Source organism: Lissotriton vulgaris, chromosome 10 (assembly GCF_964263255.1).
Source record: "Lissotriton vulgaris chromosome 10, aLisVul1.2, whole genome shotgun sequence".
NCBI lineage: Eukaryota > Metazoa > Chordata > Amphibia > Caudata > Salamandridae > Lissotriton > Lissotriton vulgaris.
In genome coordinates, this window is record NC_141698.1 from 344,980,477 (window position 1) to 345,004,679 (window position 24,203).

The 24,203-nt window shown below is 47.3% G+C and overlaps 1 protein-coding gene across 1 annotated transcript in view; it reads right to left on the reverse strand.

The window, feature by feature from the left end:
• Positions 1 to 21,484, reverse strand: part of KIF9 (kinesin family member 9) — an 818,529-nt gene extending 797,045 nt beyond the window's left edge. The window contains exon 1 of the mRNA XM_086941121.1: positions 21,357 to 21,484. The gene's annotated coding sequence lies outside the window, so the exon portion shown is untranslated. The remainder of the gene's footprint in view (positions 1 to 21,356) is intronic.
• Positions 21,485 to 24,203: the final 2,719 nt, after the last annotated feature.

Genomic DNA, 24,203 nt, shown 5'->3' on the forward strand with positions numbered 1-24,203 from the left:
AAACATTCCCTAACATTTCCACGTTCTGCGTCTTACTCAAAGCACTTGCAAATGCAATTACTCATCAGTTCATGGCCTAATGTGTCCTCGTTGCGTTTCTCTGAAAAGGATGGAGACGCATGAGTGAATTAAAACCAGCATGCAGTGTGACATTGGTATCCGCGTTAAATGTGTAAATGTGATTCGGAATGTGTATCAAGGCGTGATCACTTGCCACATGGATTTAAGACAAATTTCTGCAATCAAATCTGGAAGTGAGGTGGTGATGCGGGGGAACGTACAACTTGGAAGCTGCTTACACGAGATAAACATTAATCAGTTTTAAAAAACTGTTAAAACTTCATGTCCAACACAAAAGGTAGGGCAGAATCGTTTTTCTTCAAATTAAATCTCAGCGTGCTACTGCAAAACGTTCGGTTTGCCGCAATAAGTGCAATTGTGCTGTTAGTACACTGGCACAGTTTTTACTGCCTCCACTATAGACTTCCATCGCCCGACAACATGAACAAGTGGGCACCATGGCGTGGCGGATAAAAAGCAGAAATAGAGATCTTTCAGCAGTAGTGGATATAAAGGAATAAACAAACAGGTTAAGTGGCAGTCACTGTAGGTAACACCTCAATGTTAGAGAAGCGAACCTGAATGAAAGGCCATAAAAACAAGCAGGAAGTGGGATAAGGGAGGGGGTGGCAAATGGTGATCACTTTCACGGCCGTTTTGATGTTCTTAGTGGCCGGGCGTCTCACCGAGAACATCAAAGCGGCCGCGAACGGATCAGCAGGCGGAAAAGGGTGCGCGTGCACAGGGCACATGCACTGTACCCGATCCTCACTTTGGGAGCACTTTTGAATGCCCCTTACTTTATATCTCGCCAAAGCATCTAGGCAAGACCTAAAAAGCAGAGCACTTCCACTGGATTCGCAGACTGTGGAATTCACCGGAGAAAATGCATGGCCAGGGCAGAAATAATGTCTAGGGCAGGGTGAAACACATTTTGCAAGCCAACCAAAGGACATTCAAACCAGCACTGGGAGTACTGCCTCCTGCATGCACCCCTGGCATTCAAAATCAATTAAAAAAATGTAGCGCTCAATGCATACATTTGGAAAAATGGAAAATACTGTAAAATGCATGTCACCATCTAAAATATAATACATCAAGCTACCTCCGGCTAAAATGGCAACTCACTGGATCCCATACTCTGGTTCACATTTACACTGAATCGTTGTTTCACCCATCAGGTAACAAAGGTCAAGACTGTCTCTGTAAAAAGTGTGGATCCTCTATAAAAGGACCAGATGTGGCACAACATGTATGTCCTAACAGGAGTGAACTGATAGTCCTGTCGATGGGTGTGAGGGCAATGTCTTCCCTCAACACGGTCACAATCGCGCCAGAGCTACAATGAAGTGTTGTCACTTGGTGGGTTGCCAGTCAAGAAAATAACTGATTTGGGGAGATTCTGCACTTCCCAAAGGACCAAAAACACCATGTAGTGTGGTCTTATCTCATTCATTATAGGAAAATACATTCTGCAGGATAGGTCAGGAGGGCCACTGGAGAAAAAACAATGGATGTGATTCTCCTCAGCAGGATTTACCATACCAAGACAAAGACAACTAATAGTCTAATGTCACATTTACACTATTCATGGAAACTCAGACAGCCTTCAAAAGCATTAGTAACCCCATGAGGTAATATCCTGCTGAGTTTTCTAAGCAAGTGATGTACTAATCTCTGCTGCTTCCCAACCCTGAGGGCTTATACATTTGGTAAGGGCAATCAAAACAGTCTTGTGAGTGAGGCAGTGTATGCCTGCCCAACTCCCTTTCTTTCTTTTAGGGAACTAGATAGAGACTTGGGCTACCAATTCCTTTCAACTGAGTACATCTACAATTCTGGCTAACAGGTCCCAAGACAGAAGGAAGGACCTATCCAGGGTCCAGAGATAGCACAGTATCCTGATGTATGGCTCACTTACTGTTTTCTGCTCATATCGCCAAGTTCCCATCCTCAGGCGATCAGGTATCCACAAATTATTGCCTGCACCTGCCCTCAGGAAAGACCTATTGCCCACCTGTCCTACTACTGGCATCTTCCTCACTGTACCATCTAAGAGCCCCTTCAAAGGTTACCAACTTCCCTAGAGGTACCCCCTTAGTGTGCTAGACATCTTCTTCGATATAGGTAGCTGCACCTTCTAGTTTTCTTTCTAAACTCTCAGCTTCATACTCACTCAGATCCCATCCACCCATTTGGTCAATCAGTCTCTCACACCAGGCATATTGGAAGCTAGGTCCTTTCCCAAGAAGACTAATCTAACCATGCTCCCACTGCGAGATGATGCTTGTCGCCTATCTCTCCCCCACCCATTTGGCTGTGCACAGTACTGGCATCTAGAGCAATCAGCAGGAGGATGTTCCCAACTAACAATCTTAATACCAACACTAACACAAATGATAAAGGGCCAGATGTAGGAGCCCTAATACCGGTCCCGACCGGTATTAGGGTTTTCAGATGTAGGGGGCTGAAAAGTACAGAATCGGTATATTTACCGATTCGGTAAAATTACCGATTCGGTAAATTACCGAATCGGTAAATATACCGATTCTGTAATTACAAATGTAGGTGGCACAGTTTACAGTGCCACGGGCCCTTAAGAGTCGGTATTTTACCACACAACCCTATTGTGTGGTAAAATACCGAATTCAGGTGTGCATGCACATCTGTGCATGCACACCTGTGCAATGTGACACACAAACATGCCCTTAGGGCATGTATGTGTGCCACATTGCACACAAGCCTGTACTTGGGGTGCTAGAGGGTGTCAAAGTGACACCCCCTGCACCCTTGCAGGATTCGGTATTTACAGCTTCTGTAAATACAGAATCAGTATTTCCCATTGATTCCTATGGGCTTCAAAGCACATAGGAATCAAGGGGAAATACCGATTCTGTATTTACAGAATCGGTAAATACCGAATTTTACAGATTCGGCAATTCAGATTTTAAAATTACCTACATCTGCCCCCTTCCCATTTACAGACTCTTAAATACCGAATCAGTAAAATTCGGTATTTAAGAGTCTGTAAATGGGAATTACCTACATCTAGCTCCTAGTCACTACGTGGAAAGACGGACTCAGTGGGGAGGAACTTATAAGTAGTTATTATTTTTGTAATTTCTCACTCTGTGGTTCCTTGTCAGTAAACTGATGAATACAATTATCTCCTTTTTGTCTCAAATTCACTCTCTTCCATAACCCCAAAGATGGCATTTTATGTAATTTAGAGCTATAAAGCATATAACATAATGTCAGAAAAAACTCATTCGTTACTGTGGGATTTCTCATACTTTCAATGGCGTCACATAATTTCCCTTTTGTAGCCCATATTCAGCACTGTTGCATTTCAAACCCTTTCCCACTACCCTCCCCACCTGAATGAATGAGTGACTCTCAGATATAGAATGCACCAAGAGAGGCATCCTAGTACTAAGATCCACATCGCATACTGAAGGACTAAACTGAAAAGCGAATAGATGAGAGAAGCAAAGTTTTAAAACCCTTGCACAATGTGAGATGAGTGACTGTACACAGTTGCAGAGTTAAATTCCTCATTAGTGCAGTAAAACAAAAATAGACTAAAGGTGATATTTATAGATAGTGGTATCCAATGTACGGATGTGGGGGCGGGGGTCTGATATAGTTGGACCATGTGGTAACCAAAGCACCAGACGGACTGTGAAATTCTGCACTAGCAGCTGTTTGATGAGCAAGTACTTAGGAAGGCCAAGATAAACACCATTCCCTTAATCAAGTTAGGTACCTACAATGTCAATCAATCAATCAGGGTTTTGTAAAGGGCAGCTACTCACCTGTGAGGGTTCCAAGGCACTGAGTTGGGCGGGCTGCTGATCCTTTTGGGTGTGGAGGTTTTAGTCGAACAGCCGGGTCTTGAGGTCCTTCCTGAACTGGGTCTACAGCGGGATTGCCTAACGTGGAGGAGCAGGGTGTTCCAGGTCTTGGTGGCGAGGTAGGAGAAGGGTCTTCCTCCGGTTGTGGTCTTGTGGATCCGTAGGATGGAGGCCAGGGGGAGCTGGGCGGAGTGGAGTAGTCTGGTGCGTGTGTGGAAAGCGAGGCAGAGGTTCAGATATTCTGGTCCTGCATCATGGAGAGCCTTGTAGGTATGTGTGAGGAGCTTGAAGGTGATTCTCTTGTTGTAGGCAGCCAGTAGAGTTGTCTGAGGTATAGTGCCATGTGGCTGCGGCGGGAGATGTCGAGGACCAATCTGGCTGCGGTGTTTTGGACGTTCTGTAGATTCCTGAACTGTTTCTGGGTGTTGCCAGCATACATTGCATTGCCGTAGTCAAGTTTATTGGTGATGAGTGGTGTGTGACCGTCTTTCTGGATTCTGTAGGGAGCCATCTGAGTGTCCTTCGAAGCAGGCAGAGCATGTGGAAACAGGATGAGGATACTGCATTGATTTGGCAGTTCATTGAGAGCGAAGAGTTCATTATGATGCCAAGGTGGGGTGCATGGTCCATAGGGATGGGGTGTAGGAAGGTGGATGGCAAAAGAAGGGGGTTCCCCAATGGGTTTCTGGTTGGATGCAGGCGGGTCGAGGGGGGAGAAAGATTAAACAAAGAACAAAGAACGTACCCCGCCAGTTGATAACGTGGTCCCAAATCTGGGATCCCAATATATGTGGGGTGATAAACCTAGAAGCTGGCACTGCACATTACAAGATTTAACATGATTCAAACATTTGCACGACAAAGTTTCGTAGCAAAATATAAGTATTTTTATTTTAGTGTAGAAAACATTTATATACACCTATAACACATGATTATTTTATAAATATTGCACAAAACACATAATCCATTTGAAAAAAGATAAAAGTGACAAAATTGCATTCTTTTTTTTGACCTACCCAGTAACATTTCATGCTTCAATCATACTATCATTCTTTTAGTTTTTCACGGCCTAATCTTACCTAAAGTTCAGACATTCCACTCTCATACTTCAATCCATACAAATTGTTCTGTTGTATGCCACATAAAGATGGTAAATATGTGGCATAGAGCAGAATAACGTTCCAGACAATTAATCTTATTTCGGCACCTAATTGGTACTACATAGTGTGCCGTGTTCCTGGAGCCACGAGCCGACGCGCGTTTCGGTGAATGGCCAAATGGGCCACACCTTCGTCAGGGCTGGGAGATGTTGACTGGGAGGAAGCGGGATAGTAATCTAAAAATAAAGACACAATGCCTTAGTATTTATCTATACAACAGTTGGGTTAATAAAGGCATATATTATTCTAATGCATTTTTCTTTACCAAAACATAGATAAACAGTTGCTTTTGAGAACATGATCATCATCTTCAATCTCATACTTCTGTAGTAGCCATTACGGCGGTGTGCAGTGCCAAACAAACATAGGACCACTCCCTAAGTCAGACTCCCAAACGGTGAGATCTGTGAGAGGCAATTTAGATAGCCTAGGCTGTAGGAAGGTGGATACCTGACTATGGTTACCCCAGATTTTGTGCCTAGTGTTTATCTGGTTTTCAACTTAGTTGGCCTGGGACCCTGCTAATCAGGGCCCCAGGCTATCTGCTCTCTCTGTAAAATGGACTCCATGTACCCTAGGTACATCTCCAATTGGATATTGGGTCACCTTATCAGCCCCTGCACAGTGTACTATAGGTACCCAGGGCATAGGTGCATCCAAGGTCTACCAGGGGCTGCAGCATATCTTTTGCCACCCCTGACTGGCTATCCAAACTGACACAACTGGCTGATCACTCCGCTGGGGCAAGGTGGTGTAATCACCCCTTGCTTGGATATAGTATACCTATATCTAAACCTATATCTGGACACATATGCACCTATACGTCACTCCTATGGCAGGCCTTATCAATCCTGGAGGCAAAGTGCTTGGTTTTATGTGAGATGGTGCTCTAGCATGAGCTGAGCCTGTCTACAGCTGTCAGGACCAACTCCCTTAGCTGTTCCGGGATATTGCCATACCATATACTCTTAAGTGCATGATAATCCTTGCGGTTCCTTGCTAACTTTGGTTTGGCTTTATCAAAACATGTTGTGTAAGGTGTCATACGCTTTGGAAAACTATCCCCTCACCAGTTCTGGCGACGGGGGTAGCATTCCACCCTTCTAGAGGGAGAAGACATGTTACTTTGCTTAAACGCGGTTAAATCTAACCAGAGCCCCAGCATCACAAAATGGATGCTGCTGCCACAGACATGAGTCTGGCCTCCTGCTGCTGACCGAAACTCCGGCAGGGGAGGCCTGGACAAATGGTATCCTGTCACAGGGAGGTGTCACACCACCCCAGACAGGAGATAGTGGATTGTAGCAGGGAGGGTTGAATGAAACTAGACACTGCCTGGGGCGCACAAGGCACCCCATGCATAGTCCAGTTCAAACCGGTGCTGGGGCACTCCAGCCCCAGATCTGGTGTGAAACTGGACAAAGGGAAAGGAGTGTAGCCACCCCCTTCCTGGGTCCCACCCATAGGAGGGACCTAGCAGGTGATCTAGCCCCTTGATTTGGAATAAAGGTAGGAGCTGTGCCAATGCAATTTAGATCATCCTGACTGAAACTTTGAAACAAAAACTCTGGACCCTTCGACATCCTACTCAACGTAGAAGACTGAAGAATCTCCCTTGTGGTCAAGGAGTGGCCACCCTGCGCAGGCAGGCACCATCAGCGCGACTAGGCTTTCTTTGCCGTTGCTCCCGCCGGAGCTCGAACGTCAGAGACTGACAAGACCTGGACTCCCAGACTTCCAACAGCCCGATCCACAGTCCTAGCAAAGCTTATACCTGTGGAGGCGACGAGAGACGTGGGGCCGGCCATCTTGAAAAGTCGACGAAGTGCTTCCAGTGCAGACCCCGAGGCTCCCTCGACGCTGTGCTTTGGGGTTTGAGAAGCCCCAACCCCGAGCAGCCTTTGCTCCAAAGATCACCTCTCCACACTCTCCGAGTGCTGCGTGGGGCCCTTTTGCACTTTTCCTGCTCGACGCGTGGTCCGGTCGCTTGCCGGTTGGCTAGTGACCTCTGTGACGATGAAATCCTGAAACTACACTGCTGGTCTGGTTGCTCCAGACTGGCCCCAGCTCCCCTAAAAAGGAGCCCTCGATCTGACCTTCCTGGTCCGATTGCCAAGGCATCTTCAAATCCTGTGTGAGTTGCGTTTGCCAAGGTTTGGTGACTCCGAATCGAGTACCGACACCGCCGACAGCAAGAGGCTTCGTGGGACAGCTCGTGATCACCAGCTGGACCTCCTCGATCCTTCCTGGACCACGTGGCAGCGGAAACAAACACCTCAACATCACCTGATTGCAACCCGACATCGCCTGGTTCCTTCCTGGTTCCTCGCTGGTCACTGGCTAGTGACTTGAACATTGTCCCCTCTGCTTTCAGGTACTCTACATCTTCGATCCAACCTTGGATCCAACCAGACTGTTCTCTCCTGGCCGCCTGCAGCATCTTCATCTACAGGCTCCATAGAACTCCACGATAAAACCCGACACACTTTGGCACCTATGCACCCGCTTCCCGTGGGTGAGGTAACGAACTACCTCCGGTGCTCCCATAGGGGATTACACCTCTAGTGTCCTAGTTTTAAGTGGCTACGTTCTAGTCCAGTCGGAAGTCTCCTAAACCTATACCTTTCTGATTTTTACGCACCATTGACTTGTATGATAAACGCGGTTGCCTATAGACACTGCACCCGTATCCTGTGGGCCTCTCCCGACCTAACCTTTGTTAGTCCAGTGTAGGCCCAGCGATTCCCAAGGCCCTAGGCCTGTTCATTGTTCGTGACGAGGTACGTATACCACTTTTTTAATATATGGTTTGAGTGGCCACCCGGCCTATCCATAATTGTGCAGCTTATTGTATGTTATACTGTGTTCTTTGTTTAACGCTTGTGCTCCTGTGCTCATAAAGAGTTAAGGGGATTATTCTAGTAATAAATACATATATTTTATAATATATAACTTGTGTGGTGTCCTTCCATTTGGTATTACAGGATTGCATATGGTAAAACAGCTGGCTTCACATGCCTAAGACTGCTTTCGTCCATGCTACCCCTAGGATAGCTGGTCTATAAGGTTGACTTACAACCAATCACCATAAGGGTCGTTTGGACTGGTGCAAGGTGCTCACTACAATAGTGAACACCATATACCAGGCCAACTTCTCACATTGGTGTGCAGCGGGTGGGATTTGAGCTTGCTGTTGTTTTACCAATTGTAATCTTTGACAATATCATTTGAAAGATCACATCAAGTACCTAGGTACATATAAACAAAGCTTAACATACTTAAGTTCTACTGAACTTAGTGGTTGTAGACTAAAGGGCTTAGCACACCCTGACTACAACCTCTAGAGAGGTTCCAGTAGGAAAACAAATAGTGTAGGTAAGTGCACCACTTGCACCTCACTAGTCATGCCTGGCACTGGTGAACCCTCCAGTTCTCTACCTGTGGGTGACTCTCACAAAGCACCATCCAGTTATGAAAAACTCAGCCACAAGGACTTGAGTGCCCTATGCACTTCATGGGGGCTGAAAAGGGGTCACAACCCCACCATCCCTATCCTCATAGCAATCCTAGAGAAAGCTGATCGTGAGAGGGAATCTGCTACAGGTCCTTCACGTAAGATAGGAGAGGGAAACCCCACCTGATAATTCTAATGCCCCAGAAGTTGATCCTGAAGAGGTAGACGAGGATGAGGATGGAAATGAGTCAGAAGATCAGGGGGAGGATGACAAGGTTCAAGTTAGAATGTTGAACCAGGCCAACTTAAGCCTACATGGGAATGGAGAAGGTGTCCACCTTTCCAGGCCCAATAGTAGACTTAACCCTGGCAATAGAAGGGTTAGATCTCCTTCCAGGGAATCTAACCAGTCTAATACCTCCAGGGGATCTCAAAGGGGAATGACTTCCCCCCAGAGAAGAGAACATGAGGCTAGGATGAGAGCTGTCCAACTCCAGATTGAAAAGGAAGAGGTAGCCCTGGCCCAAGCTAAACTTGCTTTAGCAAGGGAGCAAAAATTAAGTGTATTAGATTCCACTGTTGGCAGCATTATCCCCAAGGATAAAGACAGGTCCTATGATAGTAGAAACCTGAGTAAGATTGTGCCCCTCTACAGAGATGGGGATGATATCCACAAATGGATAACTGCTCTTGAGAGAGCCTGCCTGGTACAGCAGGTTCCTCAGGATCAGTGGGCAGCAATCTTGTGGCTTTCCTTTTCAGAAAAAGGAAGGGACAAGCTCCTCACTGTTAGACAGGAGGATGCAAAGAACTACACTGTCCTGAAGAGTGCTCTAATTGAGGGGTTTGGCTTATCCACTGAACAATACAGGTTAATGTTCAGAGAGACCCAGAAGACACAGACACAGGACTGGACTGATTTTGTAGATTGTGCTACTAAGGCTCTGGAAGGTTGGTTGCATGGCAGCAAAGTACATGACTATACAGGATTGTATAATTTGATTATGAGGGAGCTGATCCTTAGTAATTGTCAAAACCAGCTTTTACACCAGCCCTGGTGGACTCAGATCTGACCTCTCCACAAGAATTGGGTAAGAGGGCAGACAAATGGGTCAGAACCAGGATTAGGCCTAGAAATCAGGGTAATGACCAGAAGAAGGAGTCTACCAAGCCTCAAGAAAAAGGTGAGGATAAATCTAAAGACAAGAGTTCCCCAGGGCCTCAAAACTCCAATAATGGGGGTGGGTCCCAAGACACTTCCTCTACCCAGAAAAAGCCTTAGTGTCATGCTTGTAAAAAGCCTGGCCATTGGAAGACTGACAGAAGTTGCCCTAAGGCCAGCAATAAGGAGAATATTCCTCCAAGTAATACTCCAACACCTCCTGTTACTACTAGTAGTAATCCCCCAGGTGGTGGGAGTGCCCCCAAGAATTTGGCTGGATTTACTTGGGGAACTCAGGTGGACTCTGGCCTAACCAGGTCCCCTACCACCGCTACTATTGTCTGTGAAAATTGCATGGGGTTTGCCAACTTCACTGCTTGTCCCAACACTTTGGACAAGTACAGACAGGAGCCCCTCATGAATGGTCTGAAAGTTGAGGCCTTCAGAGACACAGGGGCTAGCATCACCATGGTGACTGAGAGTCTAGTCCCCTCAAGGCAACTTTTACCTGGAGCCACATACCAGGTGATTAACATTGATGGAGTACAGAAAGATCATCCCATGGCAGTGGTAAATCTCAGCTGGGGGGTGTCACTGGCCCCAAGAGAGTGGCAGTGTCATCAAACTTGCCTGTAGATTGTCTACTGGGGAATGATTTAGAGATCTCAGCCTGGGCTGAGGTAGAGCAAGAAACCCATTCTAAAATGGTAAATCTCCATGGAAAGGTTAGTGGGGCTGTGATGGCCACAGTCCCAATCCAAGATGTCCTCCCTGAACAGGTCAAGAGGGCTGTGCCAGTCTCAGCCCAATCTCAAGCAGATTCCTTCCCTGAATAGGTTGGCAGGGCTGTGATGGTAACAGCCCATACCCAAACTGAGTCCCTTCCTGAAAAGGTTGGAGGGGCTGTGATGGCCACAGCCCAAACTCAAACAGATTCATGTGTTGTGAAGCCTGAAACTATGGATCACTCCACACAAACAGAGAGCATTGAGGAGGAAGAGAATTCTCCCTCCCACCAGACTTTAGGAAAGGATCAGCCTCCTCAGGGAACTGATCTTACCCCTGGTGAAGGAACTGCCCCAGAGTAGGTTAGGCCTAGCCTGACAGAGCCCCTGATGTCAGTGGACCCTTCTCAGGTGGGACCCAGTCTGGAGCAGGTAACCTGCCCCTCTCTACCCTGCCTCAGTCAGCCCAGGGCTGTAGAGGTCAGGGAGGCCAGTGGTGGACCCCAAAGGGCCCCCTGTCCAAAAGAACCACCCCATCAGCAGATTAGGGGCACCAAAGCTAGCAGCCCTAGCAAGGTGAAAAAGTTAAAAACTCCTGAGGGAACTCCCTTAAACTTAGTTAGGAGCCTCCCCCAGATGGATTCTGTTGGGCACAGCCAAACCTGGGACCCAAAGGCCCCAAACCTGAACTGTCCCTCCAGTAAGCCAACAAAAGGGACCCAGCCTCCAGCTTTAGGTAGACAGGGGTTGACCCTGAGAGCACAGTGCAACTCAGTCATGGACAGCAAGGCATCCATTGTGGATAGTGATTGGAGGAAGCTGAGCCCTACATTAGTGGAGCCTCACTTCAATACTCAATTCCCACATCAGCCTTTTACTTTGCCAAAACACACCACAGGTAGTGATTCCCTATGGTGGAGACCCTCTGATACCCCTAGGGTGAGGGATTGCTTAGTGGACCATGAGACAGGGGGCAACCATGCTAGTGCAGGTACTTCCTTATATGGCCACTTAGGCAATATAGGCTTACCTGGTCAAGGATAGCCTTATCTCCTTTCGTTTGGAGGGGGTTGTGTAGGAAGGTGGATACCTGACTATGGTTACCCCAGATTTTTTGCCTAGTGTTTAGCTGGTTTTCGACTTAGTTGGCCTGGGACCCTGCTAATCAGGGCCCCAGGCTATCTGTCTCTCTGTAAAATGGACTCCATGTACCCTAGGTACATCTCCAATTGGATATTGGGTCACCTTATCAGCCCCTGTACAGTGTACTATAGGTACCCAGGGCATAGGTGCATCCAAGGTCTACCAGGGGCTGCAGCATATCTTTTGCCACCCCTGGCTGGCTATCCAAACTGACACAACTGGCTGATCACTCAGCTGGGGCAAGGTGGTGTAATCACCCCTTGCTTGGATATAGTGTACATATATCTAAACCTATATCTGAATACATATGCACCTATAAGTCACTCCTATGGCAGGCCTTATCAATCCTGGAGGCAGAGTGCTTGGTTTTATGTGAGATGGTGCTCTAGCATGAGCTGAGCCTGTCTACAGCTGTCGGGACCAACTCCCTTAGCTGTTCCAGGATATTGCCATACCATATACTCTTAAGTGCATTATAATCCTCGTGGTTACTTGCTAACTTTGGTTTGGCTTTATCAAAACATGTCGTGTAAGGTCATACGCTTTGGAATACTACCCCCTCACCAGTTCTGGCAATGGGGGTAGCATTCCACCCTTCTAGAGGGAGAAGACATGCTACTTTGCTTAAACGCGGTTAAATCTAACCAGAGCCTCAGCATCACAAAATGGATGCTGCTGCCACAGACACGAGTCTGGCCTCCTGCTGCTGACCGAAACTCCGGCAGGGGAGGCCTGGACAAATGGTATCCTGTCACAGGGAGGTGTCACACCACCCCAGACAGGAGATAGTGGATTGTAGCAGGGAGGGTTGAATGAAACTAGACACTGCCTGGGGCGCACAAGGCACCCCATGCATAGTCCAGTTCAAACCGGTGCTGGGGCACTCCAGCCCCAGATCTGGTGTGAAACTGGACAAAGGGAAAGGAGTGTAACCACCCCCTTCCTGGGTCCCACCCATAGGAGGGACCTAGCAGGTGATCCAGCCCCTTGATTTGGAATAAAGGTAGGAGCTGTGCCAATGCAATTTAGATAATCCTGACTGAAACTTTGAAACAAAACTCTGGACCCTTCGATATCCTACGCAACGTAGAAGACTGAAGAATCTCCCTTGTGGTCAAGGAGTGGCCACCCTGTGCAAGCAGGCACCATCAGCGTGACGAGGCTTTCTTTGCCGTTGCTCCCGCCGGAGCTTGAACGCCAGAGACCGACAAGACCTGGACTCCCAGACTTCCAACAGCCCGATCCACAGTCCTAGCAAAACTTAGACCTGTGGAGGCGACGAGAGACGTGGGACCGGCCATCTTGAAAAGTCAACGAAGTGTTTCCAGTGCAGCCCCCGAGGCTCCCTCGACGCTGTGCTTTGGGGTTTGAGAAGCCCCAGCCCCGAGCAGCCTGTGCTCCAAAGATCACCTCTCCACACTCTCCGAGTGCTGCGTGGGGCCCTTTTGCACTTTTCATGCTCAACGTGTTGTCCGGTCGCTTGCCCGTTGGCTAGTTGAATTTGAATTTAAAAACATTTGTAGAGCGCGCTTTTACCTAGCGGTTTCTCGGCGCTAAGGACTTAGTGACCTCTGTGACGACGAAATCCTGAAACTACACTGCTGGTCTGGTTGCTCCAGACTGGCCCCAACTCCCCTGAAAAGGAGCCCTCGATCTGACCTTCCTGGTCCGATTGCCAAGACATATTCGAATCCTGCGTGGGTTGCCTTTGCCATGGATTGGTGACTCCAAATCGAGTACCGACACAGCCAACAGCAAGAGCCTTTGTGGGACAGCTCGTGATCACAAGCTGGACCTCCTCGATCTTTCCTGGTCCACGTGGCAGCGGAGACAAACACCTCGACATCACCTGATTGCAACCCGACATCGCCTGGTTCCTTCCTGGTTCCTCGCTGGTCACTGGCTAGTGACTTGAACATTGTCCCCTCTGCTTTCAGGTAGTCTACATCTTCGATCCACCCTTGGATCCAACCGGACTCTTCTCTCCTGGCCGCCTGCAGCATCTTCATCTACAGGCTCCATAGAACTCCACGACGAAACCCGACACTCTTTGGCACCTATGCACCCGCTTCCTGTGGGTGAGGTAACAAACTAATTCCGGTGCTCCCATAGGGGATTACACCTCTAGTGTCCTAGTTTTAAGTGGCTAAGTTCTAGTCCAGTCGGAAGTCTCCTAAACCTATAACTTTCTGATTTTTACACACCATTGACTTGTATGGAAACCGCGGTTGCCTATAGACTCTGCACCCGTATCCTGTGGGCCTCTCCCGACCTAACCTTCATTAGTCCAGTGTAGGCCCAGCGATTCCCAAGGCCCTAGGCCTGTTCACTGTTCGTGACGTGGTACTTATACCACTTTCTTAATATATGGTTTGAGTGGCCACCCGGCCTATCCATAATTGTGCAGCTTATTGTTTGTTATACTGTGTTCTTTGTTTAACGCTTGTGCTCCTGTGCTCATAAAGAGTTAAGGGGCCAACTTCTCACAAGGGGTTCCTAGTGTAGCCGGCCACCAGGAGTCGCCTCAGGCTGAGGGGGTGGGTCCCAGGATGAGTTCTTCGGTCTTGTCCAAGTTGAGCTTGAGGCAACTGTCTTGCATCCAGGTAGCAACTTCCTTCATTCCGTTGTGAAAGTTGATTCTGGTGGCTGTGGGTTCGTTGGTGAGGGAGATGATCAGCAGGGTGTCGTCGGCTTAGGAGACAATATTGAGTCCATGGCTTCTGACAATGGCCGCAAGGGGATTCATGTAGATGTTGAAGAGGGTGGGGCTCAGCGAGGAGGCATGGGTCTCCCTGCATCTGATCTCTGTAGGTACTGAGAGGAATGGGGGTGGTCTGACTCGCTGTATTCTGTAGGTCACAAAGGAATGGATCCAGTCCAGTGCCTTTGTGTCGGATGTTGGAGTCGTGGAGTCTCGTGATTAGGTTGCAGTGGGAGACAGTGTCAAAGGCGACCGAGAGGTCCAATAGGATGAGGGCTGTGGTTTCGTCCCAGTCGAGGAGGGATTGGATGTCGTCGGTGGTGGTGAGGAATGCAGTCTCAGTGCTGTGGTTGCTTCAGAAACCGGATTGGGAAGTGTCCAGGACATGGTTCTCTTCAGTGAACTTGGATAGTTGGGCGTTGATGGCTTCTCGATAACTTTGGCTGCGAAGGGGAGGAGGGAGATGGGTCTGAAGTTCTTAAGGTCTGTCGGGTCGGCAGACAGTTTCTTCAGCAGGGGGTTGATCTAGGTGTGTTTCCAGTCGTCAGGGAAGGTGGTGGTTTCGATGGAGCAGTTAATGGAATGGCTAAGCTGGGGGGCGATGGAGGTGGTTACTCTATGGAAGATGTGGTCCAGACAAGGATCCAATGGGGCTCCTGAGTGGATGATCTTCAGTGTGTCATCTGTTGTGAGCGGAGTCCAGTTGAGCACAATCTGTTCGGGTGTGGTGTAGTTGCGTGCGGTGGTGGCAGGCGTTGTGGTGGGGTCTTGGGTCTCGAAGCTGTCATAAATCTGCCTGATCTTCTTGTGGGAGAAAATGCTGACCTAGATTTTTCCTAATAAAGGCGGAGGATGACAATGACCTGTGTAATAGTCTTTCTAAATTTAATGGGAAGCAACGAAAGCAAGAGAGCAGGAAGAAGCTAATTTGGCTATTCGGAGATTAAAAATAAGGGGTGGGGTTATGAGGTGACAAGCTACTGATTCAAATGATAAGCACCTTTCAGAAGTGCAGAAACAATGTAGTATGTAGGATTTGAATAGTTTTCCATATTCTAGGCACGGATTAGAAAAAGGCTTGATGTCTCATATTTTCCTTTTTCCAGTTCCCAATGCCTATTCTACATATGGTTGTTCTGCAGAGATCTTGATGTTCGTTGAAAGGTCTGGCAAAGTGTTGATGGTCTTCTAGATTTCACAGTCTGTGCATCATCTATAAGGCTGTCAAATCATGGATATCTTAAATCACAGACTTAGAAACCATGCAATAATATATTTTATAATAAAATATATTACCTTTGTTTTAGCCATATTTATTTTTCCTAATGAAATACTTTTCAGCAGCATATGCACTGGTCTTTTGTATATATTATTATTCCTAGCAGAGTGATGCAAAACGGCTGCTCTGCAATTAATGCCATTGATGCATCAATAAACACTAAATTAGACTATTTCTCATGTTAATTCTTTCTATCTAATTAACTGTGAAAGAAGAAATACAAGTTTTAGTATTATTAGTAGAAGTAGTTAAGGCAGCATTAATAATTACAGATTACTAAACAGAGTTAATACTGTGTCATGGACATGATAGCTTAAAAGGGTATCAGAGTTCTGCAACAATAAATACTTGGATTGTTTTGAATAGGGACGTTATTGACTGTATTTAATACACAGCAAACAAAAAGAGATGATGAGCGGAGCGCTGAAACTTTTCAAAGACTCACCCCCAGTCACAAATCTGGGTGGAATCCATCATCATTCTTTATCTCACTTTGCCACCCCACTTCAAACCCAGCAATATGCAAATCAGTCCTGACCCTGTGCCTCACGAGAACAGTCCATTCCGAACTGCCAAGCCAGGTCTTCCCTGGACCGTAAACAAGCATCATGGGACCGGTTTAAGGGCAAAACAGCTCATTAGCCAGGCTAGCTTGAATCCAGTGGTAAAGTGAGCAAGAGACCACCTCTGTTCTTACCCTGCCAACTTAGGACGAACAAAGCAAACAGAAGGAGATGAAAGCCGGAACGCTGAAACTTTTCAGACACTCACCCCCAGTCACAGATCTGGATTGAATCCATCATTGTTCTTAAGCTCACTGCGCCCAGCCAGTGCAGATCCAGCTATATGCAAGTCAGTCTTGACCCTGTGCCTCATGGGAACAGTCCAGCCCAAAATGCCAAGTCAGATTTGTTTGCTGGACAGGAAAAAAGCATCCTAGGACTAGTTTCGGGGTAACACCCATCATCAGCCATGCTAGCTTGAATTGAGCAAGATACCCACGTCTGGGCATACCCTGCCAACTTAGAGCAAGCAAAGCAAACAGAAGGAGGTGACAGACGGAGCCCTGAAACTTTTCAGAAACTCATCCCCAGTCACAGATTCGGGTTGAATCCATCATCGTTCTTTCGCTCACTTCGCCACCCCAGTTCAGAGCAAGTTATATGCAAATCAGTCTTGACCCTGTGCCTCATGGGAACAGTCCTGCTTGAACTGCCAAGCCAGGTCTTCCTTGGACCTGAAATAAGCATCCTGTAACAGGTATCGGGGTAAGAACCCTCATCAGCAAGGGTTTTTTGAATCCAGTGGTAAAGTGAGCAAGGGACCCAAGTATGGGCATACCCTACCAACTTTGGAAGAACAAAGCAAATACAAGGAGATGATGGACGGAGAGCTGAAAGTTTTCAGACACTCATCCCCAGTCACAGATCTGGGTTGAATCCATCATCGTTCATTAGCTCACTTAACCACCCCAGTTCAAACTCACCTATATGCAAATCAGTCTTGACCCTGAAGGTCATGGGAATAGTCCAGCCCGAACTTCCAAACCAGGTCTTCTCTGGACCAGAAACAAGCATCCTGGGGCCTGTTTTGGGATAACAACCCTCATCATTCAGGCTAGCTTGAATCCAGTGGCAAAGTGAGCAAGGGACCAAGGTCTAGGCATACCTTGTAAATGTAGGGCGAACAAAGCAAACATAAGTTGATGGATGGAGCACTGAAACTTTTCATACTCTCAACCCCAGTTACAGATCTGGGTTAAATCCATCATCTTTCTTAATGGTCAGTTCGCCACCCCAAATCAGACCCAGCTGTATGCAAATCAGTCTTGACCCTGTGCCTCATGGGAATAGTCCAGCCCGATCTGCCAAGCCAGATCTTCTCTGGACAGGAAACAAGCATCCTGGGACTGGTTTTCAGGGCAAGACCCTCAACAGCAAGGTTAGCTTGAATCTGGTGGCAAAGCGAGCAAGGGACCAACGCCTGGCATACCCTGCCAACAAAGGGCAAAGAAAGCAAACAGAAGGAGGTGATGGATACCAGTCACAGATCAGGGCTGAATCCATTATTGTTCTTTCACTCACTTCGCCTCCCCAGTTCAGAGCTAGCTATACGCAAATCAGTCTTGACCCTGTGCGTAATGAGTACAGTCCAGACTGAACTCCTAAGCCAGGTCTTCCCTGGACATGAAGCAAGCATCCTAGAGCTGGGTTCATGGTGACACCCCTAATCAAGCAGGCTAGCTTGAATACTGTGGCAAAGTGAGCAAGGGACCCATCTCTGGGCATATCCTGCCAACTTAGGTCGAACAAAGCAAACACAAGAAGGTGATGGACAGAGCCGTGAAACTTTTCAGACACTGACCCCCAGTCACAAACCTGGGATAAATCCATCATCGTTCTTTAGCTCACTTCACCACCAAAGTTCAGACCCAGCTGTATGCAAATCAGTCTTGACCCTGTGCCTCATGGGAACAGTCCAGCACAAACTTCCAAGCCAGGTCTTCTCTGGACCGGAAACAAGCATCCTGGGACCAGTTTTGGGATAACACCCCTCATTAGCCAGGTTAGCTTGAATCCAGAGGCAAGTTAAGCAAGGGACCCACGTCTGGGCATACCACGTGAACTTAGGGATAACAAAGCAAACAGAAGATGATGCACGGAGCACTGAAACTTTTTAGAAACTCACCCACAGTCACAGATATGGGTTGAATCAAGCATCGTTCTTTAACTCACTTGGCCATCCCAGTTCAGACCTAGCTATATGCAAATCAGTCTTGACCCTGTGCCTCATTGGTACAGTTCTGCTCGAACTCCTCTTTAGCTCACTTCACCACCAAAGTTCAGACCCAGCTGTATGCAAATCAGTCTTGACCCTGTGCCTCATTGGAACAGTCCAGCTCAAACTTCCAAGCCAGGTCTTCTCTGGACCGGAAACAAGCATCCTGGGACCAGTTTCGGGATAACAGCACTCATCAGCCAGGCTAGCTTGAATTCAGTGGCAAAGTGAGCAAGGGACCCACGTCTGGGCTTACCCTGCTAACTTAGGGCGTACAAAGCAAACAGAAAGAGATGATGGACGGAACACTGAAACTTTTCAGACACTCACCCCTAGTCACAGATCTGGGTTGAATCCAACATCGTTCTTTTACTCACTGCGTAATAGTTCAGAGCCAGCTATATGCTAATCAGTCTTGACCCTGTACCTGAAGGGAATAGCACAGCTGAACTGCCAAGCCAGGTCTTCCCTGGACCACACACAAGCATACTGGAACCGGTTAGAGGGTAACACCCCTCATTAGCCATCTTAGATTGAATCCAGTGGCAAGGTGAGCAAGGGACCCACGTCTGGGTATACCTTGCCGACTTAGGACAAACAAAGCAAACACAAGGAGAAGATGGTCGGAGCGCTGAAACTTTTCAGACACTCACCCACCAGTCACAGATCTGGGTTGAATCTATCATCGTTCTTTATCTCACTTTGCCACCCCAGTTCAGACCCAGCTATAAGGATAGTGAGCAAAAGAACAATGGATTTAACCCAGATCTGTTGACTGGGGGTGAATGTTTTGATTTGTTCTGCATTCCGCCCATCATTTTTGTGCCCAGCTTCTTTCTCAACCTAAGTGCGCCTGGTATGCCCAGACGTTAGTCCCGGGCTCACTGTGCCACTGGATTCAAGCTAGCCTGGCTGATGAGGAGTGAAATCGGTCCTAGGATGCTTGTTTCCAGTCCAGAGAGGACCATTCAGACTCCCTTGAGGTGTGGGGTAGGAGTTCCAGCCGGCACATTTCCATCACATGGATTTCTTTGGGGAGTGTGTCAGAGGGGGCTTGTGACCCTTCCTTATCCCTCCGTGGTTCTTTCTCCTCTGTTGGCTGAGACCGGCATTCCGCGGTCTCTTGCGGAGGAGGCTCCAGGCCCCACCCGAACCTTGTTGGTTCTTTTGATCTTACGCACTCTTCCGTTGGCTGAGACCGGGCTTTACACTGTCTCTTGCGGAAGAGTTCTTTGAAATATTCTCTCTGTATTTTGTGCTCCTTGTTTCCTCCCAGTTGGTTTGCTGGCTACCTGTATACTGTCTCAAGCGTGGAAAAGTCATACCTCATAGACGCCAGACTATCTGTTGCTAAAAACTGCACTTTCACACCTTTGTTCATGGGTATATAACCAAGACGACTATATTTCGGATTTTACAATATGAGTCATAACATTGTTGCTTGTGAAAGACACAACATGACATTGAAAGTGCTCTATTGTGATTCAACAAAAAAGAAGCTGTGTCTTATTGATCAAATTCCATGGCACCTTGGCAGAAGTAAAGTTTCACAAACTGTGTTTTCCAGTGTTGACTGGTACTAGTGATCTTACATTTGAATCAGGTTCTTTTGTTTTGTCTTCTTGCCAGAAGAGAGATCCGACGCTGAGGTGTACCTCCTATAATGTTTGAGCCTTATGTGTTCCTACATGTGTGTCTAAGTAAGTGTGGGGAGTTATTACGTATAAGCAAAAGTATAAGGAAAAAGGATCAGATTGATTTACACTGTTGTCTCTTGTATTCATAGTCTCATGTATTCCAACAAAACCTCACATCCACCCCTATTCTCTTCTGGCAACTTATAAGGCACCTTTTATTTCCTTTACAGGTAGGGTATACAAACCGTATTGTGTTTTTGATTATGATGTTTAAAGTTTCTAGGTCATACATATACATATAAGAAAACTGTAGTGTTCCTGATGACCCAGTGTTCCTGTGTCATCCACATATCTCCCTCCTTGCAGTCCCTACCCCTTCCTTCCCTCGCTTGACTATCCCAAATGTCTGTGTGTTATTACATTCCAGACTTGGGGCCGTCGAGAGGTGGACCCCCTTTAGCATCACAGCACAGTTCCGAAGATTCTGGAAGGAAAAGTCTGACATCAAGAATGATTTGCTTATGGCTGGGTCTAAACTGGGGTGGCATGGTGTGGAAAAGAACAATGGATTTAACCCTGATATGTTGACTGGGGGTGAATGTTTTGATGTGTTCTGCATTCCGTCTATCATTTGTGTATCTTTTGTATTTAATACACTACTTATTCTTGACGGAAAGTCTATGATATATGCATTATCTTTTGCTATTATCTATTATTTTTGGAGAGTGCTGTAAATGAATAATTTGGGAACGCTTGCGTTTACTAGCGCTTGCATCAATAGACATCACTTCATCATAACCTCTTAATTAGTTATCAGTCTGATTTTGGTGTTTGCGAATACTGTTATTAATGATAGTAAATACAGCAAAAATAATATGGATCACATAGAGATGCATAGATGCGACGCCATCCATGCCTGTCAACTCGCCTTATTTGGAGTGTGCCACCCTCTTTTTAAACGATCCACTGCTCCTAAAAAATAAAATGCCTCCTCGTATTTCCCATATGGTCGCTGTCTTTCGAAACTAGTACGACTCTTCCACGATTAAACAGCTGACGTGATTCACAGCTGAGAACCAACAGATAAGACATGAGTTTAACATCGAATTTACAATTACGCGCATTTCCATTGTGTAGTCGGCAACTTTGTCTGCCTAATGATGCATAATAAGAATGTGTAACAATAACTGTATTTGTAGTTAAATCTGTATGACATATTAATGGTGCGTTGGTACTATTTGAAAAAAATAAAGTCCATTGCTTTTATTGTGCTATCTTTCATTTGTTTTTGCTCAGGTCCGGTAAAGTCTAGTTGAATTACATGCGACGCACAAGCACTTCGAATCAACCCATTACTCGGGGTAAAGTGAAAATATGATTAAAGTATACTGCATTGCACTTACTTGCCTGACAACATATGCTTAGATATGACAGCCGCCCTCAAGCCTTCCCACCCTCCTTCTCGGGCAGCCGGCTGCTGCCAGGTTTGTATACATGTCACCGTAGCAACAGTCAGCATAATGGAAAGAGGATCTCTGGTGACATAGAATCCGGAAGTGGAAATTAGTAATCAGCAAAACAAAAGAAAGACTACGCGGACCGCCAGTTCTGAGTATTTATGCTGCGTCGAAGGGAAAAGTTACCGGAAAATTCCGCTGGGGACACACCACAACTGAAGCTTATTCCTAATTGACAAATAACAGTTTAGTAAAAGACTCAAGATAAATTACTCTAGTCTAAATTAATAAGCAACGTAGACATGTGTTTTTAATTTAATATCCGTACTGCGATTTTGAAGGAAAGCTCTCTTGAAGCAGAGAATTGTAGGAAATTGAAAATAATTCCTCGGTATGCTGTCAATTGTGTGCAAAGGGTTGGGAGTTGTCGAGGGGCGGTATGTGCCAATCATGTTTGCGCATTTTTATGAAAAATGTGTGCCCCAAAGTAATTCTATGTCAGGACAGGAGGCTCCGATTATGCTTTCTCATTTCTTTAATGAAATGCTCAGCAGCCAATAAAAAAACAACCAAAAAACTACATTTCCCATGAACACCAGGGAGTAACCATAGATGGTAACGTATAAAAGGTCCCAACATTAGTCTGTCTTCCTCTTTCTTTGCTGCTCCGCAGCCAGTTAAGTGCATATTTTCTTCTCTTAAGCATATTGTTACTCTGTTGACTTGTTGCTTTGCTTACCTGTTGTGCTTTGCGCATTTGAGGTTCACGTGTTTGGGGCTTTGTCTCCGTATTACTTACGTGTTTTTTCTTCAGCTGCTTGTCGGCTTTTCTCTTCCGTTGGAGCGTGTGGTCACCTCCGTTGTTCCGTGCGCTGTCTCGCGCTCGTGTCCTCTTGTGGAGTGGGAGCAGGGGTTTCCGTTTCCTTGGGGGAGCGCGAGCGCTCTCGAGACGGTGTTTGGTGACAGGTGACAGTTGCGCGTGCGCGCTGTCCTATTTCCGGTTTCAGGGTTTCTCCTCAGAACTGGTTGAGTGACGACGTCTTTGGCGTACTGCCCACGACCTGTCTACAAACTTTAATCCCGTCAGACGCCGTGGTTTCTTGAGGACTGCGGTTGCAACATTGTGGCATAGGCTTTGCCTAGAGTGTGGTGTTGTGCAGGCTTTGGCTCCCTCCACGCTTGAATTGTTTTCTTGAAGTCCGGACCCGGTTCCTGCTTCTTTCAAAGCCTGCTTTGGGGTTGCGCACTCCCCCTTGACTGGTGTTTTGACACTCTGAACTTTAGTCGTCTTGTGGGCATTACTTTTCTACTTGGTAGAATGGCTGAATATTATGACGCTGACGACGACTACTACTATGATGGCGAGGAGGAGGACTCCTTGGAGCAGAATTTGGTGGAGCAGTTGGACAAGGGGGTCCAACAGTCTGTTAACAAGGCACTGGTGCGTGCAATTAACCCCCTGAAGCGTCATCTAAATCTGTACGCCCAACAGCAGGGTTGGTTGCCTGCTACCAAGAAGTCGGCTAAGTCGCCGATGAATCCTCATAAGGCGGACTTTCAGCGCCTTGCGAAGAGTTTGGCGGCCACTCCTTCCGCTTCTTCAGCTCCTCATGAGTCGGAGTCGGATAATGCCCACTCTTCAGCTTCTTCTGACCACGCTTCACCACCCCCTCGGAAGAGGGTCTGTAAAGAACACTTTGTGGACGCACCTGAGCGTCCTTCAGTCCTGAATTTCGAGCCGGCGGACATCGTCCACCCGAACTCTTCATCGTGGACGCCTTCACCTGCGGTGGCGGCTTATATTGAATCCCACATTCGTCAGCCTTTTGAGGCCTCAGTTCGGGCGCGTTTGCGCTCCGAGTGCCCGAGACCGGACTTGGCAGACCATCTAGCCGACACCCCAGAGGTTGACCCCATGATGGTCACGTACTTAAAAAAGTACGCGAAAGACACGAAGAAAGGTTTGGACAGATCTTGGAAGTCCTGTCAGGACAAAATGCTCGATTTGTTGGCTCCCCTCACCAAACTCTTGGACCTTGGTTATAAGGCTGACGAGGCTTCGGCTCTGGTGAATCCCAAGGAATTAATTGAATGGGCCCAGCGGGCGATTTGCTATCTAGGCAATGCAAATTGCGCAATGTCAACTGAACGTCGCAGGTCCACACCCTAAAGTTGGATCCGAAACTTTCGGAATTGGCGACGTCTGAATCAGGCCCTGAGGCGCAAGGATTGTTGTTCGGCCAGCCGTTCCTGAAGGAACTCACTCGTTTTGTATCAACATTTAGTGGCATTGACAAGGCGCAGGCCTCTTTGAGACGGGCCATGCGCCCGGTTTTTGCTAAGGCCGGGCGTGGAAGGGGACGCTCGTTCGGCCGAGGCTCTGCGAACCAGTCCCAGAGAGGAAATTCCTCTCAGCAGAGAGGATCCTATGACTCCGGCTACTCCACCCGAGCCAACTTTTATCCTTCCAGAAAGGGAAAAGGCCAGTATGGGAAAGGCCGATCTGGTGGTCAACAGGGACAGTACCATGATGCCTCCTCTACAGGTGAGCCTAATAAATGCATGCGATGTGATGTTGGGGGGTCGCATTCAATTTTTCCTGCACAATTGGCGCATGATCTCAAGCGATGCATGGGTTCTGCAAACTGTTCAAGGGTTCAGAATAGAGTTTTATCATCCAGTGCATCAAACCCGTCCTCCCCCTTGTTTGCATTTTCCTCTGAAGGACCAAGAGTGTCTCTCCGAGGAAATAGCCACCCTCCTCAAGAAAGGGGCGATTGTTCCCACGGCTCG